This window comes from Anomaloglossus baeobatrachus, chromosome 8 (genome assembly GCF_048569485.1).
Source record: "Anomaloglossus baeobatrachus isolate aAnoBae1 chromosome 8, aAnoBae1.hap1, whole genome shotgun sequence".
NCBI lineage: Eukaryota > Metazoa > Chordata > Amphibia > Anura > Aromobatidae > Anomaloglossus > Anomaloglossus baeobatrachus.
The window spans coordinates 131,941,494-131,961,392 of record NC_134360.1 but is presented as its reverse complement, the minus strand read 5'-3'; positions in this window follow the sequence as shown (position 1 = coordinate 131,961,392).

Sequence of the window (19,899 nt, the reverse complement as noted above, 5' to 3'; positions counted from 1 at the left end):
CTCAGGATTTGTAAAGGGACACAATATTCCCTCTATCATGTTAGAGGCGCCTATTCCTGTCCGTGTTGTTAATGGAACTATGTTGTCTGACTCCATTACATTGAGGACAGTTCCCTTGCGCCTTTCCCTGTCTCAGGGTCACATAGAGGAGATTTCTTTTCTTGTTTTGCCTGAGGGTATAGACGACGTCCTTCTGGGTCTTCCATGGCTTCGGACTCATGCTCCTCACATTGACTGGGAGTCTGACAGCATTATTAGTTGGGGTTCGAAATGTCAGTCCCGATGTCTTCCCTTACCACCTAAGGTCGTTGCAGTTGCATCAACTGATCTCTCTCCCATACCTACACCCTATTTGGATTTCGCTGACGTGTTCTCCAAACAGGGTGCTGAGGTTCTTCCACCCCATAGGCCGTATGACTGTGCCATAGACCTTATCCCAGGTTCGGTTCCACCTAAAGGCAGGGTTTACCCCCTGTCGATACCTGAGTCGGAGGCCATGTCGACCTATATAAGAGAGAGCTTAGAGAAGGGGTTCATTCGTAAGTCTGTCTCTCCCGCGGGAGCTGGGTTTTTCTTTGTTCGGAAGAAAGAGGGTGATTTGCGTCCCTGCATAGATTACAGGGGTCTCAACGCAATCACAATAAAGAACAAATACCCATTACCTTTAATTTCGGAGCTCTTTGACAGACTGAGAGGAGCTCAAGTTTTTACGAAGTTGGATCTGCGGGGTGCGTATAACTTGGTACGAATTCGAAAGGGTGACGAATGGAAGACCGCTTTTAACACCCGAGACGGTCACTATGAATACCTCGTCATGCCTTTTGGGTTATGTAATGCACCCGCAGTATTTCAGGACTTCGTAAATGATGTGTTCAGGGATTTACTGTTATCCTCAGTAGTGGTGTATCTGGACGACATCCTGATTTTTTCTCCTGATCTGGAGACTCATCGTCAGGATGTCGTTCGTGTCCTTTCCCGTTTAAGGGAGCACTCATTGTTTGCTAAACTCGAGAAATGTGTATTCGAGCAGTCCTCATTGCCTTTTTTGGGTTACATTATCTCACAAGAGGGTCTGGCTATGGATCCTGCGAAGCTCTCTGCTGTCCTGCAATGGTCCGAACCTCATTCCTTGAAGGCGGTGCAACGCTTCTTAGGATTTATAAATTATTACAGGCAGTTCATACCCCATTTTTCTACTTTGGTGGCCCCTTTGGTGGCCTTGACTAAGAAAGGTGCTAATCCCAAAGCCTGGTCTACTGAGACATCTCAGGCTTTTGAGGCAGTAAAAAGACACTTTTCAACTGCTCCCGTTCTTCAAAGACCCGATGAGAGTAAGCCCTTCCTCTTAGAGGTTGATGCCTCTTCAGTGGGTGCTGGTGCGGTCTTGTATCAAAAGAACGGTGCAGGTAGAAAAAGGCCGTGTTTCTTCTTTGCTAAAACCTTTTCACCGGCAGAGAGAAACTATACCATTGGGGATAGGGAACTGCTCGCCTTGAGATTAGCCTTGGAGGAGTGGCGTCACTTGCTGGAAGGAGCGAAACATCCTTTCCAGGTCTATACAGACCATAAGAATCTGACGTACTTACAAACCGCTCAGCGTCTGAATCCTCGCCAAGCCCGCTGGTCCTTGTTTTTCTCCCGCTTTCACTTCTCCATCAACTATTTGTCTGGGAGTAAGAATAACAAGGCAGACGCCCTGTCTCGCTCTATGCTTTCTACCCAGGAAGAGATTGACGAACCTCGTCTTATCCTTCCCTCCAGGGTTTTTCATACGCTCTCCCCTGTGACGTTAGACCAAATCCCACCGGGCAAGACATTTGTTCCGCCTGATCGACAGAATGATATACTGTCATGGGCCCACACCTCAAAGGTGGGTGGGCATTTTGGTATTAGGCGGACACGAGAGTTACTGGAGAGGTGGTATTGGTGGCCACACTTAGCCAGCCACGTCAAGAGATATGTCGGTTCCTGCTACTCGTGTGCTCGCAACCGTCCATTACGGCAGAGACCGGCTGGGCTCTTGCATCCTTTACCAGTGCCAGATAGACCATGGGAGGTGGTAGGCATGGACTTTGTGGGTGATCTTCCATGTTCACAGGGACATAGATTTGTGTGGGTCATTACGGACCATTTCTCCCGGATGGTTCATCTCGTACCGTTATCGAGAATCCCATCTTCCAGGGTACTAGCCAAACTATTCCTCAAGCATGTCTTTAGGCTTCATGGGATGCCAGATCGTATCATTTGTGATAGAGGCCCGCAATTTACTTCCCGTTTCTGGCGAGATCTTTGTAGCCTTCTGCAAATTGAGTTGAATCTCTCTTCGGCATACCATCCGGAGACTAATGGTTTGGTTGAACGTACCAATCAATCTATGATTATATACCTTCGACACTTTGTTGCTGAGAACCACGATAACTGGTCCTCCCTCCTACCCTGGGCAGAATTTGCCCTTAACAATTCGCTGGCTGAGGCCACTGGGCAGACACCGTTCGTACTCAATAATGGGCAACACCCTAGGGTACCGGTACCGTTTCCCGCTGCTGCACCTCCTCCTCTTGTGGCCGACTGGGCAACTAATGCCAGAGAGGTTTGGGATCGGACTCAAGAGTCGATCCAAGCAGCTAAGGACCGTATGAAGACGGTGTCCGATCGGTTTCGTCGCCCGGCTCCTGTCTTTTCTCCAGGGGACTTTGTGTGGCTCTCTGCAAAACACGTGAGACTTAGAGTGAGCTCTGTCAAATTTGCTCCTCGCTTCCTGGGTCCTTATGAGGTTCTTCGACAGGTAAATCCTGTAGTCTATCAATTGAAGTTACCTGTCCATCTTAGGATTCATGACAAATTCCATGTTTCACTGCTAAAGCCGGCTATTTTACCTCACGCTCGTGAAGTGCACTCTCCTGCCTCTGATTCCTCTCGCTCTAGCTATGAGGTACGAGCCATAGTTGGTTCTAAGATGGTTAGAGGGCGCAGGTTCTTCTTGATAGATTGGGAGGGCTATGGCCCGGAACATCGCTCTTGGGAGCCTGAGGAGGCTGTCCATGCTCCCGACTTAGTTGCCGATTATCTGCGTCGCCGGGAGGGGGGCCCTTGAGGGGGAGGTACGGTTACGGTTGCTGCGAGCACTGGAGACTATGTCCAGATTTCTTGCTACTGCACATGTGCGAGCGCTGGAGACTAAGTCCAGATTTCTTGCTACTGCACATGTGCGAGCGCTGGAGACTAAGTCCAGATTTCTTGCTACTGCACATGTGCGAGCGCTGGAGACTAAGTCCAGATTTCTTGCTACTGCACATGTGCGAGCGCCAGAGACTAAGTCCAATCTTGGAGCCATTGCACATGTGCGGGTGACATCATCGCTGACACGAGGTCACATGTCTCTGACACCTTCTATGCCGATTGGTCGCTGGTCATGTGCTTGTGACGTCTTGCTCGGTGATAGGCCAGCATGACGTCACTCCTGTCGTTCTGGAAGCGGATTGGCTCTGGTGTCCTCCATCTTGGATGAGGCACAGAGTCTATATAAGACCCTGACACACGCCGCATGGTGCTCAGTCCTCTTGGTTCATGCATATGAGTAGACGCTCTGTGCGCGTTCCTCTAGGCATTCCTCTGTCTATGCTAGGTGAGCGCTACCGGCAGGGTAGCGTTCTTATACCTTACAGCTTCGGCTGCTGTCCGTATCCTTACCTCTTAGGGGAGCGGACATAGGCAGGTGCCTGAGGCACATGGTCTGGCTGGGCCTTGTGATTGTACTCGTAGGTGGACGTTGCCGCTAGGGTAACGTTCCTTATACTGCGTCTGGCAGTTGTTCGTATCCTCGCACACTAGGGGAGCGAACAGAGGTAGGAGCTTTGTGCGGCTTACGCTGCTGTTCGTCTCTTTTGCACCACTAGAAGAGCGGACCTAGGCAGGTGCCATATCTAGTGGTTCGTGTCCTCGCACACTAGTGGAGCGAACGCAGGTAGGAGCTTTGTGCGGCTTACGCTGCTGTTCGTCTCTTTTGCACCACTAGAAGAGCGGACCTAGGTAGGTGCCATTTCGCACACATTGCCTTTGTCTCTGTGATTATTAACAGAGATCATTCCACACACCCTCCAAGTAAGGGAGGAATTGCTTTACTTTCTTATTATATCCTTCTGTGAGTTAACAGAGGTATTGCACTCTGCCATAGTCTGCAGCAAAGTCTTTGCACGGTGGACCCTGACTGTCTGATACTCCTTTCGGTTATTATCAGACAGCCCCCCGTAACAGTTACTAAGCCATTATACTAGCAAACACTGAGTGAACTTAGTGGCATCCTAAAAGTGGCTGTTGGTCTTCTGTATTGTCTCACTAGTGCAAAGATATTTGCAGCACGTCTGCCTGCATTGCACACTCAAACTCATTGTTACTAAGCCATTATACTAGCAAACACTGAGTGAACTTAGTGGCATCATAAAAGTGTCTGTTGGACTTCTGTATTGTCCCACTAGTGCAAAGATATTTGCAGCACGTCTGCCTGCATTGCACACTCAAACTCATTGTTACTAAGCCATTATACTAGCAAACACTGAGTAAACTTAGTGGCATCATAAAAGTGGCTGTTGGTCTTCTGTATTGTCCCACTAGTGCAAAGATATTTGCAGCACGTCTGCCTGCATTGCACACTCAAAATCATTGTTACTAAAGCTGGTGTCACACATAACGACGACGACAACGACGTCGCTGCTACGTCACCATTTTCTGTGACGTTGCAGCGACGTCCCGTCGCTGTCGCTGTGTGTGACATCCAGCAACGACCTGGCCCCTGCTGCGAGGTCGCCGGTCGTTGCTGAATGTCCAGCTTCATTTTTTGGTCGTCACTTTCCCGCTGTGACACACACATCGCTGTGTGTGACAGCGAGAGAGCGACGAAATGAAGCGATCAGGAGCCGGCACTGGCAGCTGCGGTAAGCTGTAACCAGCGTAAACATCGGGTAACCAAGGGAAGACCTTTCCCTGGTTACCCGATGTTTACGCTGGTTACCAGCCTCCGCTCTTGCTGCCAGCGCCGGCTCCTGCACTGTGACATGTGGCTGCAGTATGCATCGGGTAATTAACCCGATGTATACTGTAGCAAGGAGAGCAAGGAGCCAGCGCTAAGTAGTGTGCGCGGCTCCCTGCTCTCTGCACTGTGACATGTAGCTGCAGCACACATCGGGTTAATTAACCCGATGTGTACTGCACCTAGGAGAGCAAGGAGCCAGCGCTAAGCGCAGCTCCCTGCTCTCTGCACATGTAGCACAGCGACGTTATGATCGCTGCTTCTGCTGTGTTTGACAGCTAAGCAGCGATCATAACAGCGACTTACAAGGTCGCTGTTACGTCACCGAAAATGGTGACGTAACAGCGACGTCGGCGTCGCTGTCGCTTAGTGTGACACCAGCTTAAGCCATTATACTAGAAAACACTGATTGAACTTAATGGCATCCTAAACGTGGCTGTTGGACTTCTGTATAGTCCCACTAGTGCAAAGATATTTGCAGCACGTCTGCCTGCATTGCACACTCAAACTCATTGTTAGTAAGCCATTATACTAGCAAACACTGAGTGAACTTAGTGGTATCATAAAAGTGGCTGTTGGACTTCTGTATTGTCCCACTAGTGCAAAGATATTTGCAGCACGTCTGCCTGCATTGCACACTCAAACTCATTGTTACTAAGCCATTATACTAGCAAACACTGAGTGAACTTAGTGGCATCATAAAAGTGGCTGTTGGACTTCTGTATTGTCCGACTAGTGCAAAGATATTTGCAGCACGTCTGCATTGAACATCCAAGCTCATTGTTACAAAGCTATTATACTAGCAATTTATGCTGCCAGTTTAAGGGCCGTAGTTGCATTGTCAGGGATAATTATTGTTGTTTATTCTGATGTTAATAAAGCTAGACCACCGCTGCAATCTACACCACCTCTCAGTTTTTACTACCACATTTTAAGTGCACAATCTTGTCGCAATCAACATGAGTGGCAAAATGACAGATGCTGGTGGAAAGGGGAAGAGGCGTGTTGGAAAAGGAAAAAAAGGGTTTATCCGTGGGGAAGGTGGCAAAGCTCCATTAACATCTGCTGAAGATAGACCATCGACCAGCAAAAGTAAGATGTCTACTACTTACCGTGGACAATCCGATGTGCTCCCTTTTTTACGGACACGAACAACTGGAACAAAGGTAGATGATGGCCAAAAAAGGAAAATGCTTGAATGGATCTCAAGTGGTCAAACAAGTGCCCTCTCAGCCACCTTAACTACCGCATCCAAAAAACACCAGTCCTCTGAGTTGTCATCCCAATCAAACTTGCTTTCTCCCAGCTCTGAAGTCTCCATCCGCCCTGCACAGTATGGTGGAACTGAGATGGCTGAGTCTGCAGAGCTGTTCAGTCACACTATAGCCTGGGAATCAGAGGTCTGCTCCCAAGCTACAGTGAGTACAGACCAGGAAATGGTCTGCAGTGATGCCCAGAACCTTTGTGACTCTGATTCAGGCCGTGAGGACCAAGTTTCTGAGCATAATGTTGACACTTTTTCACAAACTGTAACACCTGTGGTTATAGACAATGAGGAACATACTGATGACGATGAGACGCAGATACCAGATTGGGATGACAACTTAAATATTCGGTCAGGGCAAGAATAGGCTCGGTCTGAGGGTGAGGGGAGTGCAAACACAACAATTGATGAGGAAGTTCTAGATCTCACCTACTGTCAACCCACAGTCAGTCACTCGAGGAGGTCAACAGAGGCGGTGGAGGAGGATGCAACCGACGTCGAAGTTACCTTGCGCCTTCCTGGACAGAGTCGGAGCACTGGTAGCACGTCTACAACTGCATCATCAGCCACCACTCTGCCTCTGAGCACTAGTCGGGGGGCTCAGCAGGTCGCATGCCCTCTAAGCCTTGCCTAGCCTGGTCCTTTTTTGACATAGCAAAAGATCGCCCAAATTATGTGATCTGTAAAATTTGTCGTGATTCTGTTAGTAGAGGGCAAAACCTCAGCAGTTTGACAACTTCTTCCATGAATCGTCACATGAATAAACATCATATGTCCCAGTGGAACGCTCACCGTGCTGCAATGCGGCCTAGCGGAGCGAACCATCCACGGCCTGCCCCTTCCAGTGCATCCGAGCGCTCTTCATCTTCTAGGACTGTGGGGACAGCTGTCACACCTGGTTTTCCACGCACAACTTCCACCACTGTAACCGCAACAGGCAGTTTGCTTGGTAGGTCCTCAGTTGGTTTGGAAGGGGAAACAAGTGCGTGTGTACAGCTCTCTCAGACATCGATAGCACCAACGTTGGATGAAGGCAACATCATGTCTCCGCCTGCACTTTCCTCACAAACCTGCATTTTTCCAGGGACACCCTACTCAACACCATCTACACACAGCAGCCAGATCTCTGTCCCTCAGATGTGGACAAATAAAAGGCCATTTCCTGCGACCCATGACAAAGCTAAGAGGTTGACTTTATCCCTCTGTAAGCTCTTGGCTACCAAAATGCTGCCTTTCCGCCTGGTGGACACACAGAATTTTAGAGACCTTATGTCTGTCGCTGTGCCCCAGTACCAGATGCCCAGTCGCCACTACTTCTCTAAGAAAAGTGTGCCCGTGCTACACCAGCATGTCGCACACAACATCACCGCTTCCTTGAGAAACTCTGTGTGTGAACGGGTGCATTTCACCACCGATACTTGGACCAGTAAGCATGGACAGGGACGTTACATGTCGCTGACTGAGCACTGGGTAACTATGGTGATAGATGGTGAAGGGTCTGCTGCACAAGTCTTGCCGTCCCCACAACTTGTGTGTCAATCCTCTGTCTGTCCAAGTTCCGCCACTGCTTCTGCCTCCTCCACCTCATCTGGGTCCTCCACCTCCGCCCCAAGCCTGCCTGGTCAGGCCACCAGCGTTCTCACTGCGCAGAAGGAATCAAGCACCCCTCATTACTATGCTGGAAGTAGAGCGCAATGGCATCAGGCGGTCTTTAGCTTGACATGTCTTGGGAATAAGAGTCACACAGCTGAGGAGTTGTGGTCAGCTCTGCGGTCCGAGTTTAATAGATGGTTGTCTCCACTCAACCTGCAGCCTGTTAAGGCCGTGTACGACAATGCTGCAAACCTGGGTGCGGCCCTTCGCCTGGGCAAGGTAACACACGTGCCTTGTATGGCTCACGTGTTGAACCTTGTTGTCCAGCAATTTTTAACACAGTATCCCGGCCTAGATGGCCTTCTGACCAGGGCACGAAAACTGTCTGCTCACTTCCGCCGTTCAACCGCCGCAGCTAAGCGACTTGCATCGCTCCAGAAGTCTTTCGGCCTGCCGGTTCATCGCCTGAAATGCGATGTGGCGACACGCTGGAATTCGACTCTCCACATGTTACAGCGACTGTGGCAGCACCGCCGAGCCCTGGTGCAATACGTCATGACGTAAAGCCTGGGCCAACAAGATGCTGAGGTGGGGCAGATCACCCTGATGGAGTGGTCTCAGATCAAGGACCTATGCACCCTTCTGCACAGTTTCGACATGGCGACGAATATGTTTAGCGCTGACAATGCCATTATCAGCATGACAATTCCAGTCATTTACATGCTGGAGCACACGCTAAACACTATTCGGAGTCAGGGTTTGGGACAACAGGAAGGGGAGGAAGTACAGGAGGATTCATATGCGCAAGGGACAACAACATCACCAAGGTCCAGACGTTCATCATCACCAACGCGGCAGGCATGGGACCATGGGGGACAGGGATCAACAAGGGCACATGGTAGCAGGCGAAATGTTGAGGAAGGTGCAGGAGAACATGAAGAAATGGAGGACGAACTGTCCATGGACATGGAAGACTCAGCGGATGAGGGAGACCTTGGTCAAATTTTAGTTGAAAGAGGTTGGGGGGAGATGTCAGAGGAAGAAAGAACGGTTAGCACCTCTATGCCACAAACACAGCGTGGACTTGGTCCGCATGGCTGCGCAAGACACATGAGTGCTTTCTTGCTGCACTACCTCCAACATGACCCTCGTATTGTCAAAATTAGAAGTGATGATGACTACTGGCTTGCCACACTATTAGATCCCCGGTACAAGTCCAAATTTTGTGACATAATTCCAGCCATAGAAAGGGACGCACGTATGCAGGAGTATCAGCAGAAGCTGTTACTCGATCTTAGCTCGGCTTTTCCAACAAACAACCGTGCAGGTGCAGGGAGTGAATCTCCCAGTTGTAACTTGACAAACATGGGACGGTCTCGTCATCTTCAACAGTCTACCCGTACCAGTAGCACCGTATCTGGTGCTGGTAACAGCAATTTTATGGAATCTTTTCATAATTTTTTTAGACCCTCCTTTGCAAGGCCAACAGAGACAACAAGTCTGACACATAGTCAACGGCTGGAGAGGATGATACAGGAGTATCTCCAAATGAACATCGATGTCATGACTTTGCAAATGAAGCCTTGCTCATTTTGGGCTTCAATCTTGAAAAATGGCCAGAGCTCTCCACTTACGCCTTGGAGATTTTGTCGTGTCCAGCTGCCAGCGTTGTCTCTGAACGTGTCTTCAGTGCTGCTGGGTGTGTGCTGACAGATAAGCGCACGCGTCTGTCCAGTGACAATGTGAACAGACTAACGTTCATCAAAATGAACAAGTCATGGATCCACAAGGAATTTACTACCCCTGTGTCATCCTGGGGAGAGTAAATGCTTCTGGATTTGGAATGTGCTTGATGCAAATCAAAACATCCTGTTTGCAACTAGGGCAAAAGTGCTGCCACTGATGGGGTGTCTGTGTGGCCCAATTTTTTGAAAAAAGGGAGACTCCGCTTGGAGTAACCCTTGCTTACATTGTTTTTAAAAATGATCCAAGATGCACAGCGCTGGGATCAGGAAAGACTTAGCTACCTACCCCGGTGTCATGCTGGGAATGGTTAATTATGGCGTATTTTTGAATGTGCTTGATGCAAATCAAAACATCCTGTTTGCATCTAGGGCACAAGTGCTGCCACTGATGGGGTGTGTGTGTGGGCCAATTTTTGGAAAAAAAAGGGAGACTCCGCTTGGAGTAACCCTTGCTTGCTGTGTTTTTAAAAGGAGCCAAGATGAACAAGTCATGGTTCAGCAAAGACTTTGCTACCTACCCCGGTGTCATCCTGGGGACGGTTAAGAATGGCGTATTTTTGAATGTGCTTGATGCAAATCTAGCTGTGAAGTGTACAACTGGGTCACAACTGCTGCCACTGAAGGGGTGGGTGTGTGTGGGGCCCAATTTTTGGAAAAAAGGGAGACTCCGCTTGGAGTAACCCTTGCTTGCTGTGTTTTTTAAAAGGAGCCAAGATGAACAATTCATGGTTCAGCAAAGACTTTGCTACCTACCCCGGTGTCATCCTGGGGACGGTTAAGAATGGCGTATTTTTGAATGTGCTTGATGCAAATCTAGCTGTGAAGTGTACAACTGGGGCACAACTGCTGCCACTGAAGGGGTGGGTGTGTGTGGGGCCCAATTTTTGGAAAAAATGGAGACTCCGCTTGGAGTCACCTTGCGGTGTTTTACATGATTTTAGAAGGGCGTGCCATGGCTATATCTGTGTCTCCTCCTCTTTTTCCTTGTCCAGCTCTTTTGTTTTCGCATGAGTATATGTCCTTTTCACTTTCCCATGTGTTTGTGTTGTGAGTTGTTTGTCACCTTTTGGACACCTTTGAGGGTGTTTTCTAGGTGTTTTTATGTGTTTGTGATTGCCTGCCATAGTTTCCTATGCAGTTCGAGTTCGGTTTGTCGAACGTTCGACGAACCGAACTCGAATGGGACCTCCGTTCGGCGAACCGAACTCGAGCTGAACCACGACCGGTTCGCTCATCTCTACTGCTTACCTGGAGATTATTCAGTCTGTCTTAGAACTTCAAGAGAGAAGCAGGAAGATTCATCCTCTGTGGGAGAAGCTGGGGCTCCCCAGAGAGACCTGGACATTTATCTCTTACTGGACTGTATCCGTGCTCCTGGACTACTTTACTCTCTGTGTGGTGGAATATTTTTATTGACCATCTGATTTTGCTTGGAATAAAGGATCTTTGGATTGTTCATCCATCTCTCGCTCTGTTGATTGTGTGATATCTGAGAAGGACCCTGTGACACCCTCGATCCCTTCAAGGAAGAGTAAGACCTGACTGACTGGAAAGACTGTTGATTCTGCTATGGGTAGTGAAGCTGAAGGGGAGAATGAGGAGCTTAGGGATCCTAACGGGGGCCCAAGTACCAGGGAAGCGGTCGGCCGACAAAATGTACAAATTAAGAGTAGCTCTGCTTGCTAATGGCAACGGCCGAAGAGAAAAGCTGGAGTGTATGTCCAAAGGATGGTATTTATTAAGAACAATGTCCCCTGTAACTAAAAAGCGATGTTCATGCCACTGGCGAGATGTTACAAGTAAACAGATATTTTTGTTCAGAAAAGTCTATGTCAGTGTGTGGTGTTTCAGGGCACTGGGACCTGGTGCAACCAGCAGCTGGGAAACGGTTCTGAAGAGGGAACAAGCCCTGGCCTCTGGCCTGCAAGTGCCCCGCACCACAAGCCCCAGCAACTCTTCCCCTGTATTAGATCGGTGGACGCAGTGCAAAGAACAGTTCTAGGGCTGCGTTGCAGCAAACCGGCAGTATCTGTCATAACTACCATTGCACCCTGCCGCCCATCTAACAGGGTGTCAAGCAGTTAGGTGATGAGGAAGTTGCGTTGCATACTTACAAATTATTGTTATGTAAGTTTTCTGGGCTAAGCAACTGCTGTACTAATAATGGAGCGATCAACTGAAGATGGAACTAATGATTAAGGAAAAAGGTAATATTTGATCACATCAGCACCCTCTCCCCTCACTCTTAGGGGCACTTTGCACACTACAACATCGCAGGTGCGATGTCGGTGGGGTCAAATTGAAAGTGACGCACATCCGGCATCGCAGGCGATATCGTAGTGTGTGAAGCCTTTTTGATACGATTAACGAGCGCAAAATCGTCGTAATCGTATCATCGGTGTAGCGTCGGTCATTTCCATAATTTGGAAATGACCGATGTTACGATGTTGTTCCTCGCTTCTGAAAAAAACCCTATAGCAATTAGTGGGGGTTTGCCATGGTCGCACAGGCATCATAGTGTAATTTTGATAGGTCAGGGTTAATAAAGAGTTAATGTTTTTGAATGTTTTCAGGTGGTATGAGGTAATGCGAACAGCTGGTGAGAACTGGTTTAATCCAGCTGTTGCGTGCTTTTTTCTACTGATGTGATTGGTTATTTGAAAATTTGTGCGGGAAAAAAGACTACTTAAGGCCTTCAGAGCAGTCAGCTGTCAGTCCAGCTGATGAAGAGTGAAGAAACATGAACGATCTTCTTGAACAGCTGCTGAGGAAAGCCGGCGAGCGGGGGCGGAGAAGAATGGCTTAGATCCTGCCTGGCGGCTGCCAGTCCACCACCACTACAAGCAACTGAAGAAGCGGTGGCTATGCCGGAGGGGCGACATGGAGAAGAGATGCGGTCCGGAGCTGAAGCTGAAGCGGCAGCGGAGAAGAATCTGCGTAGGAAAAGGACAAGAAAAGAAATCTACTCACCGCCGGCAGCGTCAGCGAGGAAGAAAGGGTCAGAGCGGAAGAAGACGCCGGTGTCCGGAGCTCGCGGGGTACCATCGCGAGATCGGCAACGTCATCGGAACGAGACTGGTGTCACGTCAACAGGAAGTCACGGCAGGTCACCTGATCCGGGCAGCCAGAGGAAGATGGCGGCGCCCAGGGAACGGGGTCGCGGCAGAGGCCGGAGTGTTCAGCCGCTGCCCGCGCAAAAGAGCAATTCTAGGGCAGTGGCGGCGCTCAGGGCCTGGGTCGGCGACATCCCCGTTTCAGAGTCAGGGCATGAAAAGGAGGCTGGAGTCCAGAGTTGCCCCGAAGATGACCCCTATGTTGTCAGCACCGGGTCCAGCGAGGATGGATCTGGAGGAGGCCCTCGTCGGCAGGACGCCACAAGGGGTGAGATATCTTCTACCCCTTTCCCTGCGCATAACATTTCCCCCAATGATGTAAAAGATGTTGTAGTTAGCACATTGTTGGAGGTTTTTAACAATAGTAACCTTAATTTGCCTTTGTCAAATGGTTTAGGTAGTAATAGGGTTCCAGGGGTGTCTGACTCTTTTCATAAGGAGGCTCTTACTTGTGAATTATCACCTCTTGGTTTTCACTTGGGTGCCTCTATTAAGGAAAAGATTTGGAACGGGGATTTTATTGATGTGTTTACATTGCTCCCGGTTCAGCAGCATAGATTGGAAAGGAAGGATGATAAGCAGGATAATGATGATAGACGGAAAATATTTAGATCATCCAATAATTGGATCCAAGCCTTTTCTATCTATGCTGCTGTTCTTGGCGAGAAAAGATCTAATTTATGCAGTGGTTTATTTCAGCATATAGATATCATACTGGAGGCTTACAGGAATTTCGGTGGCACAGCATGGTTAATATATGATGAATCATTTAGACAAAAAAAGGCAGTGAATTCACATATCAAATGGGGGGAAAAAGATGTAGGCCTTTGGCTTAATTTAATGCTTCCTCAGAGGAATAGCTCAGTAAGGCACAATCCCCAGGTAATGAAAAAAGGGGGGTGTTTTGCATTTAATGAGGGTTCATGTAAATGGTTAAATAATTGCCGATTTCGGCATGAATGCTCATTTTGCGGAGGAACACACCCTATGTCAAAGTGTTTTAAAAAGAATGCACAATCTAGTTCCCAGGGAACTTCCATCAAAGAGCAACTTAATAAAAGTAGTGACGCCAGTGAGAGTGGAAAAAATGCAGCCATGGCTCGATCTTTTTCTAGACAAGGAGAAGCGTGATCTGGTTCAGGAAGGTTTTACTCATGGGTTTTATGTTCCGGAGTTTTCTGGTTCGGGTTGTTGTATTTTTGAAAATTTAGCCTCAGTTAAGGAACATCCTATGATTGTTAAGGAGAAAATTTCAAAAGAAGTGGAATCGGGTAGAGTTGCTGGGCCGTTTAGTTCCCCTCCATTTGTTAATTTTAGAGTTTCCCCGCTACGTTTAGTACATAAAAAAGAGAAGGGAAGTTTCAGACTTATTCATCATTTGTCGTATCCTGTAGGAGGTTCCCTTAATGATGAGATTGACTCTTCCAGTACGTCAGTAAAGTACGCGTCTTTTGACATGGCGGTAGCTCTACTTAGGCGTTTCGGTAAGAATGCTTTATTGGCAAAGGTGGACATTAAAGCGGCTTTCCGGTTATTGCCAGTTAACCCGTCTGGTTTTAACTTTTTAGGTTTTTGTTTTGAAGAAAAATTTTACTACGACATGTGTTTGCCGATGGGTTTTTCGCTGTCATGCTTGTATTTTGAGGCATTTTCATATTTTTTACAGTGGGTGCTTCAGTTTGAGGTTCCTATAGGGGGGGGGTATTCATTATTTAGATGATTTTTTTTTATAGGTGATTGTAATTCTTCAGTTTGTTTGGATTTGTTAAAAAAATTTGTTGATTTGGCTGGTTTGTTTGGAGTTCCTTTAGCAGATGAGAAGACGGTCTTTCCTTGCTGTAGGTTGGAATTTTTAGGGATTGTGATTGATTCAGAGAAAATGGAGTGTTTATTACCTGTAGAAAAAGTGTCAAAACTTAGGCGGTTGATTGAGGAAATGATGGGTAAAGAAAAGACTTGTTTGAAGGACTTACAGTCACTATTAGGTTCATTGAATTTTGCTTTAAGAATTATCCCTATGGGTAGAGTATTTTCCCGGAGTTTATATGATGCTAGAAAAGGATTTAAATCCCCCCGGTCTCATATTAGGCTCACGAGGAATATAAAAGATGATTTATCGGTTTGGTTAGAATTTTTACAGGATTTTAACGGTATTTCTTGCTGGCAGGAAAATTTTAGATCTTCTGAATCTTTGGATTTGCACGTGGATGAGGTTAGTCCAATGGGCTACGGTGTAGTTCTTAATAGCCATTGGTCAGCCTGTAGTTGGCCGGAGTCTTGGGTACGTAACAATGTCACAAAAAATATTGTAGTTCTGGAACTTTTTCCCATTTTAGTTGCTATTGTAGTTTGGGGTCATCTCTTAGCAAATAAGAGGATAGTCTGTCTCTCAGATAGTCAAGGGGTAGTTTTTTGTATCAACACACTGTCGTCAAAATGTTTTTGGGCATCAAAAATTTTGAGACATCTTGTATTAATATTTCTGAGGTTTAACATCTGGTTAAAAGCGTCATTCATTAAGGGAAGGAATAACAGTTTAGCTGGTTCTCTTTCTTGTCAGCAGTGGGAGAAGTTTCGGCTTCTGTTACCCGATGCCGACCAGAACAACACCCCTTGCCCTCCTCATCTATGGGACATTCTATGGGATTATTGACTGGTGTCATTAAGAACTCCTTGGCTGGTAGAACATGGGCTGGTTATTCAGTCGCATGGAAGAAATGGTGCGATTTTTGCTTACGTAAAAACGTGAATTTTCTTGAAACAAAAAGGGATTCAGCGTTATTATGCATTCAAGAATTATTGAATGAAAGGATCAGCTATGCTTCTTTGGCAAGGGTTATTGCAGGTGTTTCATTTTTTATGAAACTATACGGGAACCCCCCATTGAATAGCTTTTTTCCTGTAAAACAGGCTTTAAAGGGATTAAAGAGGTCTGGCAATCATTCCGATAGGAGGTGTCCAATATCTTTTAATTTATTGGACAAACTATGGTATGTATTACCGCTGGTATGTTTTGACCAGTTTGAGACGTGTTTGTTTAGAACGGCTTTTACCCTTATGTTTTTTGCTGCGTTAAGGGTTAGTTAGTTGGTGAGCATTAGCAAAAATCAGCCGTCAGGTTTATCAGTGCGTGACGTGGTTTTATCACATCATCAATTACTGATCACTTTAAATAGGTCTAAAACCGATCAACTCGGTAAAGGTTGTGTCATTACTTTGAATAAAATTGTGGATTCGTGCCTGTGTCCATTTAATAATGTTCTCACTTGGTTTCAATACCGCCCTATGGTGTCTGGTTCCTTTTTGGTGCATGCTAATGGGGAGCCAGCTACCATATTTCAATTTAATAGTGTGTTAAAGAAATGTCTTGTTATGTTGAATATTGGTCCGAAGAAAATTTCTTCCCACTCTTTTAGGATTGGAGCTGCCATGGAAGCTGCCATGCTCGGGCTAGGCGATGATACAATAAAGTACATTGGACGTTGGGAGTCAAGGAGGTTTAAGTCTTACGTTCATCCTAATTTATTATTTTAACCATTTTTCATTTGTAGGACTATTGACGGTCTGGATAGTAGGCCATTCCTTCATTTATTGGGCTCAGAAGAGAGCTGGGCGCAGAATCTACACAGAAAATTTATCATTTCAACAGGAGTTGCTGCAAATATTCTGGTTTGGGTATAGGGGCTTGCAATGGTTAAGTTTGGTGGATGTGTTGAATGAGTTGATGCTTGTAGCACCTTCCCCGGACTTAATCATCATTCACATGGGAGGTAATGACATTGGTAAAGTAAAGACACTACATATGTTATTCCAAATGCGTAGAGACTTGTTAAATATAAAAAAACAGTTTCCAGATTGTATGTTGGTTTATTCTGAAATGGTTCCTCGCCTTATCTGGAACATGGATGGGTTTGTTTTCATGAACAAAATAAGAAAAAGGATCAATAGGGAGTTAGAAAAATTTTTTAGGATCTTAGATGGTTTTTCATATTGTCACGTGGACCTGGAAGATTTTACTCCTGGTTTATTCAGGCAGGATGGGATTCATCTGTCCGAAATAGGTTTGGATATTTTTAATTTAGGTTTGCAGTCTGTGATTGAGAAGTGGCTGTTTGGTTTGGGGGGGGGGGGGGGGTCACGACTGTCTAGTCGTGCCCTGGTGGAAAAATCACCCAGGTCTTCTGGGTAGATTTGGTTGAAGTTTTTAGTTGGTTTTATAATGGACTATTATTATATGTGTCGGTTTAAAGAATTTTCTACATGTTATTGGTATATTTGGCATTAATTATAATCTATTGGTAACTCTTAATAAACCATCACGACCACTTTTCATCCACACATTGCCTTTGTGTCGTTATTTATTTTAGGATAAGTGTTTTAATTTATAGTATGCCTTGTGCTACCATGAAAAAACCCTATAGCAATTAGCGGGGGTTTGCCATGGTCGTACAGGCATCATAGTGTAATTTTGATAGGTCAGGGTTAATAAAGAGTTAATGTTTTTGAATGTTTTCAGGTGGTATGAAGTAATGCGAACAGCTGGTGAGAACTGGTTTAATCCAGCTGTTGCGCGCTTTTTTCTACTGATGTGATTGGTTATTTGAAAATTTGTGCGGGAAAAAAGACTACTTAAGGCCTTCAGAGCAGTCAGCTGTCAGTCCAGCTGATGAAGAGTGAAGAAACACCCACCCTCCCTCCCCTTTGTATTGTATTTTGTCGTGATGTGTTATTAGAGGGAAAAATCATCCAGGTCTTCTGGGTGGATTTGGTTGGAGTTTTCAGCTGGTTTTATAATGGACTATTATTATATGTGTCGGTTTAAAGAATTTTCTACATGTTATTGGTATATTTGGTATTAATTATAATCTATTGGTAACTCTTAATAAACCATCACGGCCACTTTTTATCCACACATTGCCTTTGTGTCGTTATTTATTTTAGGATAAGTGTTTAATTTTTAGTATGCCTTGTGCTACCATGCGGCAGCACACATCGCTGTGTGTGAAGCCGCAGGAGCGAGGAACATCTCCTACCTGTGTCCTGCGGCTCACGTCAGCTATGCGGAAGAAAGGAGGTGGGCGGGATGTTTACGTCCCGCTCATCTCCGCCCCTCTACTTCTATTGGCCGCCTGCCGTGTGACGTCGCTATGACGCCACACAACCCGCCCCCTTAATAAGGAGGCGGGTCGCCGGCCAGAGCGTCATCGCAGGGCAGGTGAGTGCATGTGAAGCTGGCGTAGCGATAATGTTCGCTACGCCAGCAATCACAAGATATCGCATCTGCGACGGGGGCGGGGACTATCGCGCTTGGCATCGCAAGCATTGGCTTGCGATGTCGCAGAGTGCAAAGTGCCCCTAAGCATGGTGAGATCACATTCCTTGTCAGTTTTCCTTCGCCTACCTATACCCATGGATATACATTACAAGTCTTCTGCATTGCAGTTCTATGACTGCTAATGTTCACTACTACTACACACTTGTACATGGCAGATCATCAAGCTGTTATTAGATGTCATAACAATTTAATGAAACCCCTCATTTTCATCACAGAGACGTCAAGAAGTTCACAAAGGAGTCTCTTCCAACCTGTAAAACACTTAGGTGCCCATGTCATTTAACTTCAATCTTGTCAATTGCAGTACGGTATCAGTGGTACGTTACAACTCAGGCTGTGTTGTCTCTATGCAATAACAGGGAGGTGTGAGGATCACCTGTCCCCATGTCATACTATAACAGTTTTACAGGAAGGAGTTAAAAGGCACCTATCATTGTTACACTCCCTAAATCATACACCACCAAAATAAATAGTGATTCACTGAATCAACATGAGATTGTTTTTTGAATTTTCATATTCAGTTACGGTATATGCATACAATGATACTGTTTTCACTGCAGAAAAAGTGAGAGGAACATTTAAAGTACATATTTCTATGGAAACATTTCTTTAGTTTCACAACTGTGTGGGAATTTTTCTTATACAGTTTTCTCCATTAATCCTATTTAATAGACAATGCAATCTGCTATTTTGCGGTTTAAAATTGATGAGCACTAAGGGCAATCAATTCTGACTAGTTATGAAATCTGGTGTGCCGTGGTTTATCATACAGAGAGGCTGAGGTGGATGTAGGTTTTCCAACTCTGCAGCAAGAGTTCAGTCTTCCACTTGCACAAATGTTATTCAATGAGGCAGTGTTGTTCTGTGAGTTTTCCCACAGCTGTAATCGGGTTGAGGAAAAAAATCATATAATGCTGCGTATGGCCAAGAATACCGAGCAACACGCGCCAATGCAGGTTAATGGGTGCGAGGAAAAAAATCTGACAGTTCATGAATGATCCGTGTGCCATTCAATTTTTACATGTCAAAGGAGAAAAAAAATAGTAATATAATAAGCTATAGATAGATAACAGAAAAATATTAGCTAGATAGAAAATATAGAATGAAATAGATAGCTAAAAAGATAGATAGATAGATAGATAGATAGATAGATAGATTTATAGAATCGGATTATTCGTCTGGAAAATTTTGTACTATTCATGTGTTCGTCCCGAATAGTGATGGGTGAACCCACAGATATCCAGAATCAGAGGTCCACCCAGATTCAATTTAAAAAAAAAATATTCAGGCCTGGAATTAACTAGGGATATCTGTCAGGATGCTGATCCCCTTATAACTCTATGCGGCCCTGAAGTGAATGCACTTTAAAATGATGGTAGAAGGGTTAAGAGGATTAGAGCAGGCACATTAAACTTACCAGTTTCACGATCCTGTAATGCCACTTCCGAGGCCTCTCATATGTACTGCTTTCCCGCCCACTGTTAGTCTCATCGTCTGTGACTGGTTGCAGTCAGACCACACCTCCACTCTGTACGACAGCATGTCTGACTTCTTGCACTCGCACATGCTGTCTGTGTATGTATAGTGGTGTAAAAATAAATAAATAAATAAGTTGACACAGAGTTCCCCATATTATGAGACCCAGCATAGATAAAGCATACAGCTACAGGCTGCAGCCCCCAGCTGTATGCTTGACTTCGCTGTGCATTAAAATAAGAGTGACCCCATACGGCTTTTTTTACATTTCTTTAAATAAATAATTTTAAAAAACAATGTGTTGTCCACCCCAATTTTGATACTCAGCCATAATAAAGCCAACAGCT